At 39.5% G+C, this 17166-nt stretch overlaps 1 non-coding gene across 1 annotated transcript; it reads right to left on the bottom strand.

The window, feature by feature from the left end:
* Positions 1-13710: 13710 nt before the first annotated feature.
* LOC145539982 (U6 spliceosomal RNA) lies at positions 13711-13813 on the bottom strand. Its single transcript, XR_014078119.1, has one exon. It is a non-coding gene; the product is annotated as a U6 spliceosomal RNA (small nuclear RNA).
* Between the last annotated feature and the right edge of the window lie 3353 nt (positions 13814-17166).

Genomic DNA, 17166 nt, shown 5'->3' with positions numbered 1-17166 from the left:
CATCTTCTTGTATTTTGTACCTCTCCTCATGTTTAGCTTGTTATAGGATATAGCTCGTCTCATCTTTCTATTATAAATACTGACTTTTGTGGGACAGAGAAGAGCTTATTCCATTTGTGAAATACCTGCCCCTTGACAGGTTCTCTGGGCGAGTATGTGGAATGGCTGATGATTTCTCCTGAGTTCCGGCACTCAGAAGTCTATGATTCTTAATGTTTTATTTTGAAACCCTTTTTGCCTTAATTTAACCACTGCTTGGTAAACAGTTATATCAGTTAGATTCATCTGCATTTCAGTTTTTTATAACTATAACTTTTCTGTAAATTCTACTGTCTCCTTAGTAATTCCTCCGAAGTCATTAGTTTTAACAGGAAGATTTATGCATTGCAAGAATAACGAAGTTTTCCAAAATGATTGTCTTTAAAGACTTTTTCTTCATGAATAAATTTAAGAATTCTGCTTTAGTTGTTTTTCTTGTTTGTTTTTGTTTTTCAAGTCTGCGATTCTGAGAACATCCTGACAGTCTGGCCTAGCAGTCCTGAGCTAGAGGGGAAAGCCCAGCAGAAGCTCCAAAGAATCTGAGCTCCCTTGTAGGTACTGGTCTTACAGAGACTGAGAAGAAATCTTTCAGTTTCAGGATCCCACTTTAAAGACCAAGAATCCCATTCTATCCAGAACTCTTCTTTCCCTCTCTTCCAAATTCCTCAATTTCCCCACTGCTCTCCTTTACGCACATTCTCAGAGACAGCAGAACCTGTCCCACTGGAGTATTACTTCATCAAACAAGTTGAAAACATTGGCTTGAGCTCTTCCCAAGTGTCTGAATTCCTTCTCAAACATAATGATCTATCTGTGGTCACTCCCGTCCTTTCAGCCTCTGGTCCAGTCTCTCCAAGGATGAGGCATCTCCATTTCAGTTCGAGACGAACTTCTCCCAGCTTCATCACACTCCGTGTATCACTAACTATCCCTGCTCTCTATTTCCCTCCCTAGTACATCTTTGCCCTTGGCCGATAAATATATGCACATCTCTTCCATCCTTCATTTTTTTCCTAATGACTCCTCCTAATTGCAGTTTTATTTTCCTCATTCTCTCGTTGTCTTTACTTCAAAAAAAAAAGGAAAGAAAGAAAAAGAAAAAAACTATATTTCTCTTGGTATCTCCACTTCATCTTCTCTATTATCACAGCCCAAGCCTGTGCTAGCTTTTTTAAGAATTAAGTCATACTCTTGGCCCATTTTAAGTTTATAATCAACTAAAAATCTTTGGATCATTTTTAAGCACTTCTTGCCAAGCTAATGTTTCCCATCTTGATTTTGAGCAATCTGTCATTTAAACACAAACTTAACAAATGGAAGTTTACATGATTCCTACTAATGTAATCTGGTTTCTCAGTTACGTCATCCCCAGTTTTGTGTCATTCCCCATTCACTCAATCCACACTAAGCTCAGTTTGGGCTAGATCCTCTTGGATCTTCTATCAGTTCAGTTCAGTCGCTCAGTTGTGTCCGACTCTTTGCGACCCCATGAATTGCAGCACGCCAGGCCTCCCTGTCCATCACCAACTCCTGGAGTCTACCCAAACCCATGTCCATCGAGTCAGTGATGCCATCCAACCATCTCATCCTTTGTCGTCCCCTTCTCCTCCTGCCCCCAATCCTACCCAGCATTAGGGTAGGGATCTTCTATAGCTTTTCTGAATACCTGGACTAAGAGGGGTCACTGGGCTACCCCATACTAACTTCAGAGGGACTGTACCCAGAGGTTCCTGTGAACACTTTTGAGACCCTGCCCATAATATTCCACTGTAACTGCTCTCGATAAGATCACCAAGAACCTCCAAGTAATGTGAATTTTTTTAAGTGTGCACTGAATTACATTATTTCTTTTTTTTTTAACCTCACTAGATCTCTCTGCTGCAATTTTCCTTTCTCCCATTAGAATTTTGACTCTCTTGGCTCCCTTAACAGCCTCTTTACCAGGTTCTCCTCCTACTTTCATTCCTTCATCCTGCTGCCTCTTCAATGTAGGTTACTCTCAGGGCCCCACTCCTGACCCACCTTTCTACTTCTCTCTTTGTTCTACTTGCTCTTCTGGTGTGATCTCATCCATCAATCTAATGCAAAGAGATTCTTAAACCTTATGTCTGTGACACCTATATGAAAAGATAATGATTGGACTCATTGTGTACAGCAGGTAAAGCAAAATGTCTGCCTCTTGAGAGATGTTTCTTTATGACTCCACTTAATAGATTCTATATGGGCTGAATGTACCTGTGCACATATGTGGTATATAACACTTAAATGTCCTGAAGATTATTTTTATCATTAAAAACATTGTTTACTCTTCTTAAAAATTTTTTTTTCTAAGCAAGGTTACACAGAGCAAATAATTTATATTGTGGGTCATTGGGAAATTAGGCTAAAATAGCTAATAATAATAATTATAACTAATGATTAATTATTCAATTTAAAATTGTTAACCCAAAAATCTAAATAACAAAAAATAATAGTGTAGCAGATACTGCCATCCCATTGACATCCTCTCAGCACTTTCCGTTCAATACATGCAACTTTTAATTTGAGGAGTTTTTCTCAACCCCTGCAGGGCAGTCAAGAAGCACCAAGGACCCTGAGAGCAATCTTCAACCAATGACAATTGAAAGCTGAAGGATAAATACATATGCCACGTGTGGTAGGCTGAAGAATGTCCTCTGAAGATATCAGGCCCTGAAACTGATGAAATTTATGTTTTAGAAGCCAAAGGTATGATTAAGGATCTTGAGATAGGGAGATGATTCTGGACTGTCCAGGTAGGCCCTAAATGTAATCATATGTGTTCTTAGGGGAGCTAGGCAGAGGGAGATTTCATGCAGATGGAAGAGGAGGAGACCTTGTGGCCACAGAAGCGGAGAGTGCAGTGATGTAATCATAAGTCAAGGAGGGCCAGCAGCCACCAGAAGCAGGAAGAGGCAAGGAGCAGACTCTCCTGTGGAGCCTCTGGAGGCAGGATGGCCCTGCTGACCGCATAATTCCAAGGATACTGATTTCGAACTTCTGGCCTCTAGACCTGTGAGCTAATAAGTTTTCATTGTTTTCAGCTACCAAATTTGCGGTGATTGTCACAGTGGCCACAGAACACTAATATACCAATATTTATACCCATAAGTACACTGATGTCCTCACTTCTCAAAAGCAGAACAACTCTAAGGCATCTTCCGTTGTCTCCAGAAGTCTGCAGAAGAGTTGAGCCCTACCTGCAGGGTTACCCACCTATCAGCCTACTCTATTACTGACTTCCTCTTCTCAGTCTCGCTTGCTTATTCTTCCATCAGTGGTTCCAGGTCTCTCCTTCAAGATAAATCACATACTTTCAAATCCTTCTATATTACTTTCCTGGAGTTGCTGTAACAAAGTACCTAAACTGTGTGGCTTAAAACAAAAAAATTTATCCTCTCACAGTTCTGGAGGCCATAAGTTGGAAATACAATAAAAGTGTTGGTTCAGTTGGTTCCTCTTCAGGGCTCTGAGGAGAAGTCTGTTTCATGCTTCTCTCCTAGCTTCTGGTGATGGCTGGCAATTCACGGCATCTTTGGTTTGTAAATGCATCTCTCCTATCTCTGCCTCCACCTTTACATAGCATTCTTCCCAGTCTCTGTGTCTTCATGTGGCCATCTTCCCCTCATATAAGAATAGTAGCTATACTGGATCAAGGACCCAGTTGCGTGACATTATCACAACTTGGTAACATCTGTAAAGATCCTATTCCCAAATAAAGTCACATTTCTACATACTGGGGATAAGAATTATAACATCTTTTGTAAGGCACATACTTCAACTCATAACACCTTGACTCAGGGTCAATTTTGGGACCCCTAACCTAAGACAATTATCACTTAATAAGCATTTTTATTTCCCTAAATATAATTATTTTTCCTCAGTAATCTTATGATATTGTATCCATTTCAAAGTTAATAAATCTGAGGATTAGATATTATGGTGTAGTCAAGCCTGCGTTTTACCAGGCAGGAAATGTAATAAGATGCCAGTTCTACCAGTGGGAATGGTTTTCAGCAAAAGAGATCAAATACCTTAAGCTTTTTTTTTTTTTTTCCTCATCTGCAATATTATAGATCAGGAAACAAAGAGGGATTTTCCTAGGGTTGTGATAATCTTTTCTATTTGAGATTTTGTTGATAAATTTAATTTCTAAGACCTGACGTTTCCTCTTTCTTTTCTTGCATTGTCTGTTCAGAGCCACTCTGTTTATTCATTGCTTTCCAGAATCTTTGGGGAAGGGGGAGTAGATTCCACACACAAAGTCATGTCCAGTTTCTGATAATCCCTTTGGCAGCAATAGTTGCTCACTCTCTGTTTGTACCAGACTCTGCTAGGAGCTCTCTGTGAAACAGTGTTCTATAAAACAAGGACACATTGTCTCTGCCTCTATTCTAAAGCTGCTGGTAAGTACCCTGCACAGGGAAGAGACCATAAAATGAAACTAACATCTTAGGTACCTTGTATATCACAGTGTGCCCTGGCTTATTGTAATAATTCTCTACTTCATTTTTCACCAAAGGCCAAGTCCTTCCTCTGGTTACAAGTTTGGAAATACTTCCACTTATGGGCTTATCTGCATATAGTCCTAAAACCTGCTTAGGTGGCATTTATGCTTCTGATTGCTTCCCTTCATTTTCTAAGCTGACACTGCTGATTATTATTTTTTTAATTGTTTATTTATTTATTTGGCTGTACCCAGTCTTGTGGGCTTCCCAGGTGGCACTACTGGTAAAGAATCCACCTGCCAGTGCCTGAGACTCTAGAGACCTGTATTCTGTTCCTGGGTCAGGAAGATCCGCTGGAGAAGGAAATGGCAAGCCACTCTAGTATTCTTGCCTAGAAAATTCCATGGACAGAGGATCCTGGTGGGCTACAGTCCATGGTGTCGTGAAGAGTCTGACACGACTGAGCACACACACACATTCTACATACCCAGTCTTAGTTTCAGTAGGTGACGGCTTCGATCTTCATTGCAGCATGTGGGATCTTTAGTTGATTAGTTGTGGCATTCAAACTCTTGGTTGCAACATATTGGGATCTAGTTCCCTGACCAGGGATCAAACTCATTCCCCCTACATTGAAAGCATGGAGTCTTAGCCATTGAACCACCAGGGAAGTCCGTGTTGCTAATAATTAAAATCCTCTCAGGTGAATAAGTGGATGCATAAGTGAAATAAGTAGATATTTATGAATAGATTGATGAGAGATCTTGATGATCCAAAATGTCTCCTCCAACATCTGTCACACCTGAAAGAAGATAAAGTCTGCCCCTAAGGAATCCCTCTCTTGGGCTCATTAGGAGCAAAAGGACTTTTTAATATCCAGAAATTACGGGAATGAGTGGCTTCTGGAGGTGGCAAAGATGGGAAGTGGAGGAGGAGTAGAAGGTAAGTGAAAGAGGCGTCATAACAGCTAGGTTTTAAACATCAGATGCGTGTATGTCATAACATCATGATAATTTCAGTAGGCATATGAGTTATCTATTTCTGCTTAACAAATTACTCTAAAAGCTATCAACTTAAAGCAATAATAAACATTTATTATTTCACATAGTCTCTGTGCATCTGGCGGAGAAGGCAATGGCACCCCACTCCAGTCCTCTTGCCTGGAAAACCCCATGGGTGGAGGAGCCTGGTAGGCTGCAGTCCATGGGGTCGCTAAGAGTCGGACACGACTGAGCGACTTCACTTTCACTTTTCCCTTTCATGCACTGGAGAAGGAAATGGCAACCCACTCCAGTATTCTTGCCTGGAGAATCCCAGGGACGGCGGAGCCTGGTGGGCTGCCGTCTATGGGGTCGCACAGAGTCGGACACGACTGAAACAACTTAGCAGCAGCAGCAGCAGCTGTGCATCTGGAATTTAGGAGTGGTTTAGCAGGATGGTTCTGCTTCTGGAAGTTGCAGTCTTGACTGTTGGTCAAGGCTACAGTCATCCGAAGACTTTACTGAGGCTCAAGGATTGACTTTTGTTTTCTTTTTTAAAATTTATTTTTAATCAGAGGATAATGGCTTTACAATATTATGTTGGCTTCTGCCATACAACAATGCAAATCAGCCATAAGTTTACATATGTCCTCTCCCTCTTAAATCTCCCCCGGAAGGATTAACTTTTAAGATGGTTCACTCATATGGTTCTTGACAGGATGTATCATTCCTTACTTACTGGCTGTTGGCAGGAAGCTTCAGTTTCTCACTACATAAACTTCTCCATAGGGCTGCTTGAGTGTCTGTCTTCATGATAGAGCATCTGGCTTTCCCCAGAGCAAGTTATCCAAGAGAGAGCAAGGGGAAAACTCTAATGCTGCTTAAAGATCTTAGTCATGGAAGTCATCATTTCCACTATTCAGTTTGTTAAAAATGAATCACTCTATTTCAGACCACTCCCAATGATAGGGGAATTAGAGTATACTTTTTTGAAGAGAAAATATCAGAGAATTTGTGGACATATTTTAAAAACATCAGTTTTGGATTCAGTGAACATTTATTGAGCATCTTTACTGGGACCTGAGTAAGCACTGGATTTCAAACACACATTATTTTCCTATTACCCAAGGCTAAAGAAATCAGAATTTTATATGGATAGACGAGACGATTTTAGAATACGGGACTTTACATGACTATGATAGGTTTAAAGTTGAATGGATGTGTAGGTGAGATTTAAATCATGGACAGCATGAGAGACTGATTTTCAACTGAGAAGATAAGATTATTTTGTAACCTGTGTGACTGCCCATTCATTAAACCTTGTAGGTCCTGAACTGAGAACTAATACCAAAGTACAGGAGTCATAACTAGTTCCATCTTTTAACCCCAGACACCTGGGTCATTACTCTGTATTTATAAACAATAAATATTTACTGTTTTTTTGATTATATTTAACTGATGAATTGAAGTGAATCCTAAGTATAAATTTATATACCCCCCCTTGCTTGTTGGAGAAGGCAATGGCACCCCACTCCAGTACTCTTGCCTGGAAAATCCCCTGGATGGAGGAGCCTGGTAGGCTGCAATCCATGGGGTTGCTAGGAGTCGGAGACGACTGAGCGACTTCACTTTCACTTTTCACTTTCATGCATTGGAGAAGGAAATGGCAACCCACTCCAGTGTTCTTGCCTGGAGAATCCCAGGGACAGCGGAGCCTGGTGGGCTGCTGTCTATGGGGTCGCACAGAGTCAGACACGACTGAAGCAACTTAGCAGCAGCAGCAGCAGCTTGCTTGTTGTGGATTTTTATTTTTCTGGGTGTTTTCTGTTACTTATTTCTTTGACATGGTCAGCTCTTTTCTTTGGGATTTAGAACAGTCACAGGGGCACAGACTTGAGGCTCATGGCCAGATTCTGCCAGAGGAATAGTTTTGTTTGGTTAAAATTGTGTGTGTGATACTTTTCATTGATTTTTTAATACCTTTGAGTGGACCATACACTCACTTGGTATTTAGTCTCTAGTTCCCCCACCAGCCCCAGTACTTCCTGTTGTCTGTTATCCATCAGCCTTATTGGTCCCTAAAGACGCTTGAGTGTGAGACATGCATCTTGATTTTAAATCTCAGGATTGCATGGCATAATATTAGTTCAGCCTATTCTTATTCACCATTCCAAAGGTAAACTGTTTTCAGTAGATCAATCACTTTATGTCAAAAGTTTTGGTTGTTGTTGTTTAGTCGCTAAGTTGTGTCCAACTCTTTGCGACCTCCTGAACTGTAGCCCACCAGGCTCCTCTGTCCATGGGATTTCCCAGGCAAGAATACTGGAGTGGGTTGGTAGCTGTCTCCTTTTTAGCTTAGTCAGTATCCACTTGCATTCTGCTAAACCCTTGTTTTCTTGCCAGTTCTTTTTTCCTTTCCCTTCTATTCAGCATTCTTGGTGAATATTCCCCTCTTCCAGTTTCTCTCAATCCCCACATCCCAAACGGTATATGGAAAAAAAGCTTGAGGATAACAGTGCCTACCAGTGAGTGAGATGGTATCAGCACCTGGCTGCAAAAGGTGTGGTAAACTTAAGAAACAGTCCCTCCTCCTTTCTGGCAAATAATTTCAAGACCTTCTGTGAGGCTCTTTTCATAGCTCTTCCACTTTGGTTCTCTTTTCCAATCTTTATTGTCAGTTCATTCATTTATCCTTTTATTAATTCACCCATGTAACAAATATTAACTAGCCACTTAATTATCAGCCAGTGTCTGGACATGAGAACGAGAAAATGATACCATCCCTGCGCTTGTAGAGCTTTGGTCTACTGGTGGGAAGCAGATATTAGTTAAACAAACCACCCAGATAGATGTAAAGTTTTCTAATTCTAAAACGTTTGGTTGTAATTAGTGCCGAAAAAGAAAGAATATGGTGTTAAGACCTACTATGATAAGGGAATATGGCCTCATCAGAGAGGTCATACGAGGCTTTTGCTAAAGAATTGATGACTGAGCTGAGATCTAAAGGAACGAGTAGTTAACTGTGTGTATGTGTATGTGGTGGTGGTGGCGGTGGTGATGGTCATCGTTGTCTCAGAATTTTTAGCAAGTGGAACAACATGTGCAAAGCCCTGTGATCAAAGGGAACAGAGGCTGATTGCCCATCACTTTGCTGCTCTCTTGCTTTTTCTTTCTTAACTTCCATCCTTTCTTTTCTTTACTTCCTCTTTTTGTTTCTTTCTTCTTCCTTGAATGCAGAGTTAACACTTTCCTCAGTTCTTGACACATTATCATTATTCATCCATGCAGAGACTCTGTTATATTCTTATTTATCAGTATACTCAGTTTTATCCCTTTTTAGCAAGTCCTTTCTCTCTCTTCCATATTCAGCCGTTGTTTATATAGATTCTTTAAATTTATCGATGTTCTTGAGAAAAGGCATATTTGTTTTGTATGTATGTATTATTCATCTATGTAAATGATTTTGTTTTATTATTCTCATTTCTTTTTTTCACTTTCCACTGGTTTTAATATAGCTATTCTGTGTATCCTAACCTTGCTCTGTGTGTGTCTGATCTGTTGTTGCTAATTGTTCCCTAGTTCTTCATTTTGTTTATTACATATTTATGTCAGTTCAGGATTGTCTCCAATTCTTTTCCACCTCACACAAGAAAAACAACAACATGCCTTAATGCACACTTTAATGAACATCCTCTAATATTCCTCTTAAGGACCTGTGAGAAATTTCCTTTGAAGGATATAATCAGGAGAGGAATTGCTGGGTCATAGGTTATGCATGTACTTGATTTGACTAAGTCATGCCAGCTGGATCACCAGAATAACTCAGCTATCAGAGGTTTTCTGTTATATGGTTACCTCATCCCCACTGCCCTCCAACAGAGTACCCCAGAATCTTCTATTCATTTTCTTTTCCTCCTGTATTCTGTTTATCCTTCACACATCCATTGTGAGCAAGCTACAGGGGTTCTCATCTCTCCCCAGTGGCCTAAATCCAGAGCCAGTTTATCACAGCCCCTTCAGGAATTTACAATACACAGTTGTGTACTAAAGATAATCACCATCTCCTAAAGGAGGTTTCTGTTGTCCATTTTGTTAAACATTTAAAACCACATGAGATGGCCTATAATTTGTATACTTCTCCGTGGTGCCCTTTCAACTCACAAATATTTCTTAGGATTATCTCATCACTGAGGTGGACTAGAAGCAGGTTGGACCAAAGAAATTTTTTACTTAATCTCAAAAGAAGAAATGTAAATAACTTAAGTAATATGGCTGTGGGATGGCCTGGAATGGAGAAGGAGGTAGGTCCACCTTCATTAGTAATACTTTTCAAAGAAAAGTATAACAGTTTGAAATAATTAAAGGAAGTCCTCTTGTAAAGTTGGAAAGTCTTTTTAAGAGATAGGGTCTAGCTTGGTGAGGATTTAGGATGACGGGCACTTTCACACAGGGCTGGTAGGAAATGTAAAATTGTACAACCTTTTCACAAAGCAGTTTGAAAATGTGTTTCAAAGGACAAAACAGTGACTTGACAGTGCAGAAAACTGGAAGGCATCACCTTGACTAAGTTGTTAAAGTTAGTGTTACAAGTATTGGGAATAAACTAGTATTCTGCACCTCCTGCTACTAGGCATGAGGACACATCATCACTTCAGTGGTATTCCTACCAAAAATTCATAACCTGGATTGAATTATGAAGAAACAATTAAGCCAAACCTAAACTGAAGGATCTTATAAAACAGCCAGCCAATCTTCAAAACTGTCAAAGTCATTCAGAATCAACTACTTAATTTACAGAGCCCTGATCAAATTAAAATGTGAAAATTTCAAAATTTCCTTTAAAATGATGAAGAATTTCAAGACAACAATGACAGAGCATTAAATCAGATGTGCAGGGAAGGACCCTGTGCAACTGGACAGATAACTCCGAGGTCATGAAAGACAAAGAAAGACAGAAACTGTCCTGCATTGCAGAGGTAGAAGGAGACATGAAAACTAAAAGGAATGCTTGATCCTGCACCAGATCAGTCACATTAGCAGGACAAACTGAACAATTTAAATAAGGTCTGTTTCTTAGTTCAGTTCAGTTCAGTCGCTCAGTCGTGTCCGACTCTTGGCGACCCCATGGACTGCAGCACACCAGGCTTCCCTGTCCATCACCAACCCCCGGAGCCTACTCAAACTCATGTCCATCGCGTCAGTGATGCCATCCAACCATCGCATCCTCTATTGTCCCCTTCTCCTCCCGCCTTCAATCTTTCCCAGCATCAGGGTCTTTTCCAGTGAGTTCTTTGCATCAGGTGGCCAAAGTATTGGAGTTTCAGCTTCAGCATCAGTCCTTCCAATGAATATTCAGGACTGATTTCCTTTAGGATGGACTGGTTGGAGCTCCTTGCAGTCCCAAGGGACTCTCTTGTTTGCTTCCTCACAATTCATAGTTATGATATGCGTTTGGAAATGCATTTCAGACTATTCTTTTAAAGAATTGCTATTTAATCCATTTAAAAATATCATAAAGGGGCTTCCCTGGTGGCTCAGTGGTAAAGCGTCTGCCTGCCAGTGCAGGAGACATGATCCCTGGTCTAGGAAGATCCCACATGCCGAGGAGCAACTAATCCCGTGTAGCACAACTACTGAGCCCACACTCTAGAGCCTGCGAACTGCAACTACTGAGCCCATATGCTGCAACTACTGAAGTCCATGTGCCCTAGAGTCTGTGTGCCACAACAAGAGAAGCCACCACAATGAGAAGCCAGTACACTGCTACTAGAGAGCAGCCCCTGCTTGCCACAACCAGAGAAAAGCCCACACAACACTGAAGACCCAACACAGGCAATAAATAAATGCACAAATAAATAGAAATATTTTAAAAAAAAATATCATAAAAAGGAAAAGTATAAAAATCAAAAAAGAAACCTTCCATCATTCTCTTTTCATATCTGTCTTTTTTGATCTTTATCAAACTGGAGATGCTGATTTGATGCATTATCATTATGATATACAATTATGTTTCTCTACCTTTTATCTAATATTGTTTTGTAAAATGTCCCCATATTTCTATATTTTATCATTTTAATTAACTTTGTAATATTTCATAGATAAACCTAGTTTTTTGTACACTTTCTGTATTATTGACAATTTAAGTGATTTCTCACTTTTAACTATTTTGTTACAGGCCTTTTTGTGTAGCTTTTATTTTATTATTTTGAATTATTTCCTTATGACACATTCCCAGGAATAGGATTGCGGTGCCTCTTGATATGTGGCATCAGTTTGCTTCCCCAAAGGATCAGTATGCATTTCTAGAGCATCTTATCTCTCTCTTGGTTTGTGGCTGTCCTGCTGTGGTTTACCAAACAGCAGTTGCTTTGTGATCTTACTATCACTCATTTTCCACATGTGTCTCACCCTTGTGGTCAATCTGCAATACACATCTTCTCAATACTTGTATTCTAACTATAATCCATAACCTTAATCCTAGTCACCTTCTCTTACTAGCTAAGGCTTTACCAGGCATGCACGGAATTTAAATCATTTGTGGAAGTTGAGGATGATTCAAGGAAGAGGAACTTAGAAGAGTACTTAGAAGAAACAGCCAAAATATAGGAGGAAAAAAATGGAGACAATACAGAAATGAGACCTAAGGAAAAAGTGTTTCTTTTAAACAGCTGAAAGGTTAATATGAAGGTGACTAAAAGAGCAAGGCAGTGATCAGATATGGGTTTAGTAAAAAGTGCTTTGATTGCAGCACGGGGAAATGTTTGAATGTGGCCCCAAGTGAATGTGGAGAAACCGGTTGGAGGTTACTTCTGTCACCCAGGGAAGAGATGATGGTGACTTAGTCTGGGTGATATTGTGAAGTGAGTACATTTAGAGGATATTTACATTAGATCCTTAGACCTTATCCATCTTATAGCTGAAAGTTTGTAAGGATCTCAGCTATCTAGTTTCAGAGGATCTAATGTAAAACATGGTAAACTACAGTTAATAACATTGTATTATATAATTAAAAAAAAAAAACATATTCAGGAGGGTAAAACAAACAGACCTTAGTGACTATTTGGTATTGTTGTAGTCGCGCAGTCTTGTCCAACTGTTTTGCGACCTCATGGACTGTAGCCTGCCAGGGTCCTCTGTCCATGGGATTTTCCAGGCAAGAATACTGGAGTGGGTTGCCACTCCCTCCTTCAGGGCATCTTCCCAGCCCAGGGACTGAACCCTTGGCTCCTGCATTGGCAGGCGGATTCTTTTACCACCTAGCTACCTGAGGAACCCAGACTAGGTATATTGACCTCCTAAGGCCACAGATTTAGTGCTTTAAAACAACAGGAATTTATTCTCTCACAATTCTGGAGACCAGAAGTCTGAAATCAAGATCCTGGCAAGGGGACTACTCTGGTGGCTGTGGTGAAGAATCCACCTGCCACTGCAGGAAACATGGGTTTCGATCCCAGGTCCAGGGAAGATCCCACATGCAGCGGAGCAACTAAGCCCACGCACGCCACAACTATTGAGCTGATGCTTTAGAACCGGGAACTACAACTGTTGAGCCCACGCACTACAGCTACTGTAGCCTGCATGCCCTAAAGCCTGTGTTCTGCAACAGAAGAAGCCAGCACAATGAGATGCCTATGCAGTGCAACTAGAGAGTAGCCCCTGCTAGCTGCAACTAGAGAAAGGCCACTGGCAGCAACAAAGACCCAGCACAGTAAAAAATAATAAATACATAAAATTAAAAAAAAAATTATGTTGGCAGAGTTGGTTTCTTCTGAAGGCTCTGAGAGAGAATGCACTTCATGTCTCTCTCCTAATTGATGGTGTTGCCAGCAGTCCTTTGTGTTCCTTTGGCCTATAGATGCATCATTCAAATCTCTGCCTCCATCTTCACATGGTCTTCTTCCCAGAGTCTCCATGTGCCTTCTCTTTTTTTACCACTCATTACTATTTGAATTTTTTAATTTAACTTTTATTTTATATTGGCATATAGGTGATTAACAATGTTATGTTAGTTTCAGGTATATAGCTAAGTGATTTAGTTATACACACATATATATGTGTGTGTGTTTATACGTATATATATTCTTTCTTTTTCAGATTCTTTTCCCATATAGGTTATTACACCTATTGAGTAGAGTTTCCTGTGTGGTACAGTAGGTCCTGTGATCATCTGTATTATATATAGTAGGGTGTATATGTTAATCCCAAACTGTTAATTTATCCCTCCCCCAGATATGGAATGCTTCGTGAATTTGTGGGTCATCCTTGCATAGGGACCATGCTAATCTTCTCTGTATCGTTCCAGTTTTAGCATATGTGCTGCAAAAGCAAGCCCTTCTCTTTTTTCTTTTATAAGGGCACCCATCACCGTTACTTATTAGCTCTATGAGGAAGGGAATATGTCTAATCCAGGATATCTCATTTTGGGAACCTTATCTTAATTATATCTGCAAACACTCTTTTCTAATAAAGTCACATTCATAAGTCCTTGGAGTTAGGACTTGGACATATCTTTTCCATAGATAAATTCAACCCACTACACTTGGCTAACTGGATAAGAAAGAGGGTGGTATAAGAAAGAGAATGACTCTTGGGTTTTAGATGTGAGCAACTAAAATATTGTCATTTGGTGAGATATGGAATATTGTAATAGGAGCAGATTTGGAGAAGGCAGTTATAAGTTTAGACTTGGAGGTACTGGGATGGAGGTGACTTTAAGATCACCAAGCAGAGATACTGGGTATACAGTTGGCATATAGGGTCTGGAGAAACTGAGTGGATGGTAGTGGTATGTATTAAGATGGAGAATGCTGGAAGAAAACTAGGAGAGACTCATACAATCATGTTTATTATGTCTGTTATTGTTGTTCAGTCACGAAGTTGTGTCTGACTCTTTGTGACCTCATGAACTGCAGCATGACAGTCTTCTCTGTCCTTTACTATCTCTCAAAGTTTGCTCAAATTCATGTCCATTGAGTTGGTGATGCTATCTAACCATCTCTTCCTCTGCCGTCTTCTCTGGCCCTCAGTCTTTCCCAGCATCAGGGTCTTTTCCAATGAGTTGTCTCTTTGCATCAGGTGGCCAAAGTATTGGAGCTTCAGCATCAGTCCTTCCGGTGAATATTCAGAGTTGATTTCCTTTAGGATGGATGGTTTGATCTCCTTGTAGTCCATGGGACTCTCAGGAGTCTTCTCTATCACAACAATTCAAAAGCATCAATTCTTCAGTGTCAGCCTTCTTTATGGTCCAACTCTCATATCCGTACATGACTAAAAATATCTATATATAAATATCAAGAAGGCATCTGGACGATAATGTTGGAGCTGTTGATACAAATTCGAGAGTCTTCAGTTGATAGATGATCATCTAAATACTGAGACTACCTGGGTTAAAGAGGGTTGAATAAGAAGAAAAGAGGGTTCAGAACTATTCCTTTAGGAAATTTCAGTTAAGAGGGAAGAAATTCTTCTTGCCTGAGGAAATTAAGTAGTAGCCATAGAGGTAGGGGAAAAACTGAGAGAGTATGGCAACAATGGAGTAATGAAAACTGAGACGAGCAAAAGTGTTTTCTTTTAAAAGTTTGAAAGTCAGATGAATCAGTGTTTCAAAATGGAGAGGTGATCAACAGAATGAATGCTGTTGAGAAATTAAGCAAGATGGAGACTGGAATTTCTCTCTTAAATTAGGGACAGGGAAGTCATTAATGAGAGTGGACACAAGCTAGGATTATGGACACAAGCTAGAATGCAGTAAATTGGGGGTCAGAGAGGAGTGAGAAAATAAGAGACTAGAGACATCTTTAAAATGTTATTCTTTGGAAATAAACTTACAAAAAGTTACAAACATAAAAATAATACAAGAAACACTCATACCATTCCCAGATTTGCCTAGTGTAACATTTTAAAAAATTTTTTTGAAGTATGGTTTACAATATAGTGTTAATTTCTGCTATATAGCAAAGTTATTCATACACACATACACACATACACACACAGACACATATTCTTTTCTGGTTTAGTGTATCGCAGGGCATTGAACATAGGTACCTGTGCTATGCAATAGGACCTTGTTTATCCCACTGTTAACATTTTATCCTATTTGCTTTATCCCTTGTTCTGTGTATATGTGTGTGCATGTGTATTTTTTTAAGTCATTTGAGAGTAAATTACATATATCATGGCCTTTTATCCTAACTACTCCAGTGTACATTTCCTAAGAATAGAAACTTTTTCTTATAGAATATAGCAATTGTTAATTATAAATATAAAAATGTCAAAATATTTATATTGACACCTATATTTAACCCACTACGCTTAAGACAGTTATATTGGTTGATCTAATACAGTCCTTCAAAGAATATTTTCTTTTTCTCTACATAATACAAAGTCCAATTTAGGGGCAGGTATTACATATAACTGTCTTACTGTTTTAATATTCTTTAATCTTAAACATGTTGACAGCTTTTCTTTGCCTTTTATAATTTTGCCTTTTTTTTTTAATTTTTGAAGACTAGAGTACCCCACCACCACCACCATTACATTTTTTAAAGGAGAATTTTCCTCATTTTGAGTTCATCTGATGGTATTACGTGATTAGACTGAGGTTCTACATCCTCGGACACATTGTATCCTTCTCAGGGTATCACCTCTAGAGGTGCACAATGTGTGAACATCCTTTTAAAGAAGCTTTAGCCTAGGGAAGCAGAGAGAGAAGGTTGTAGCTACTAAGGCAGTATTCCTTAGCCTTGGCTGTAAATTAGATTTACTCAAGTGGCTTTTAATACCAGTTTAAGGGCTCCTCCCCCAGAGATATTGACTTAATTCTTCTTGGGTGTGGCTCAGACATCAGGGTTTAAGAAAAAAAAAAATTCCCTAAATGTTGCTGCTAATGTGCAGCTAAGTGAGAAACATCACTTAATCGATACACGTGGTGATGGTGGTGATTTAACATGATAGAAGGTAAAACTGTTTGAATGCTGTTTGGAAATTCAGTATAACAAGAAAAAATTGATGATTTTTGAGGAGTTCTGAGGCCTTTTTTGGAGGCCTTTGTACTCTCCTTGAGTACAATTGTAGCAAAATAATAATATGGGATAATGGTACCATACTTCACCCTTCAATAATGAAGATTCTATATTCACACATAGAATATGACTAATTATATATTTTGAAAATTTCTGTGAAAGTCAAATTTTCTTAGAAATGTAAGAATCCAAGTATACCAGTAGTTTTTCATATTTTGTTTTCATGTTGTTTAGTTGCCCAGTCATGTCCGGTTCTTTGCGACCCCATGGACTACAGCATGCCAGGCCTCCCTGGCCCTCACCATCTCTCAGAGTTTGCCCAAGTTCATGTCCACTGCATCGGTGATACCATCCAGTCATCTCTTCCTCTGTTGCCCTCTTCTCCTTCTACCTTCAATCTTTCCCATAATCAGGGTCTTTTCCAATGAGTTGGCTGTTCACATCAGATGACCAAAGTATTGGAGCTTCATATTTTCACTAGGGTAATATTTTATGGCAGAGATTGAGAATATCCTTTCTCATCATAATGATTTCATCAGATTTATAGGAATGTTCCAGGATATATTATTTATGCCTAGAGTGGTAGTAATGTAATAAGTGGTGTTAAAAGTTCTATGTCAAACACTTAAGGACCACAAAAAGGATATGCTACACTTTGAA

This window comes from Giraffa tippelskirchi, chromosome 2 (assembly GCF_054371585.1).
Source record: "Giraffa tippelskirchi isolate mGirTip1 chromosome 2, T2T-mGirTip1v1.2.pri, whole genome shotgun sequence".
Taxonomy (NCBI): Eukaryota; Metazoa; Chordata; class Mammalia; order Artiodactyla; family Giraffidae; genus Giraffa; species Giraffa tippelskirchi.
Note: the sequence above shows the minus strand (reverse complement) of the source record. Positions and strands in the feature narration are given on the sequence as shown.